The sequence below is a fragment of the Vitis riparia genome, unplaced genomic scaffold, assembly GCF_004353265.1.
Source record: "Vitis riparia cultivar Riparia Gloire de Montpellier isolate 1030 unplaced genomic scaffold, EGFV_Vit.rip_1.0 scaffold472_pilon_pilon, whole genome shotgun sequence".
Lineage (NCBI taxonomy): Eukaryota > Viridiplantae > Streptophyta > Magnoliopsida > Vitales > Vitaceae > Vitis > Vitis riparia.
The window spans coordinates 114,337-115,527 of NW_023269686.1; positions in this window are offsets into that span (position 1 = coordinate 114,337).

The window sequence follows — 1,191 nt, forward strand, 5'->3', positions numbered from 1 at the left end:
GAGTAATAAAAAAAAATTATAAACCTATTTCACCATATACTAGGTTAGCATTAGCTAGCATAGCATAGTGGCTCTAGGATTGTTCACTAGGATGAGTTTTCAAATTACAACTGATATTAGTTCAAAAGCTAAATTGGTGTTTTTTCTTTTCAAGGTTAGCTTTAAAAGAAAACATAAAGACGTTTGAAAAGGTTGGTTTTTAAGTGAAACCAATAATAAAGTAACGGAAATTACTTACAAAGAAAAGTGCTTCTTGGAGTTTTTAGATCACTGGGCTCAGGTTCCTTATACAAAAATGGAGTTTCAATCACTTGAATCTTTTCCTTGCATTAGGGATTTAACATATTGTTATTTCCTGAACCGGTGTGGTACAGATGTTTCCCCTTAACGGATTCAAACACTAATTCCCTGTCACTGAATCATCTTGCAATGGTTCATACTTCTCATCTAGTATTGGCCATTCAAGGTGATTCTTAACCTTAGATTACCCGTTAAAAGCTTGCAAGAGATAACTAATGGATGTCTCCTTTGAGTCCAAAAGCTTACCAAGTGTTGGCTATTCTAGAAAATCCTACCTTTAAACCACCTCCCAAAGGCTCGCAAGAGATAAACTAGTGTCACTCAATGGACGGAGTCCACTTGCCTTACCAAGTGTTGGCCCAAGTGATTTTAAAGCATTTTAAGTTAACTAAAAAGATAAAAACCATTAACGGGTCACACTTTCTCTTCATTAAAAACTAAAACAACAAAACTTCTAATTTTTAAATTTGAAACCTTACCCAGCTTCCTCCACTCCATGAAACAAAAATCCTAGCCACTCATCCTCTAGGAAAACATCCTCAGAGTTTGTTTGGCTAGTGAGAAAAATACAATAAAAATGAGTAGGTAAGGCAGAGCAAAGCTCTATGTTTTACTTTCTTCCAAACTATACAAAGTTGGTCTCTGAGAAAAACTTCTGAGATATCTTTTAAAAGAAAATTACAATAGATTATATAGAAAGGCTATTTACCCTTCCTTCTTACTTCCTAACTAAAGAATCCTATTATTGGTGGATTACAAGGAGAAAATAGGGATTTAAACAAAAAATATCTGAAGAAAAAATCTAATAGAGTCGGTCACAAATATCTAGGATTACATAGGTGGATTTTGCAAGTTGAAACATGACTTGCGAAAATTTCGCAAGTTGAAAGT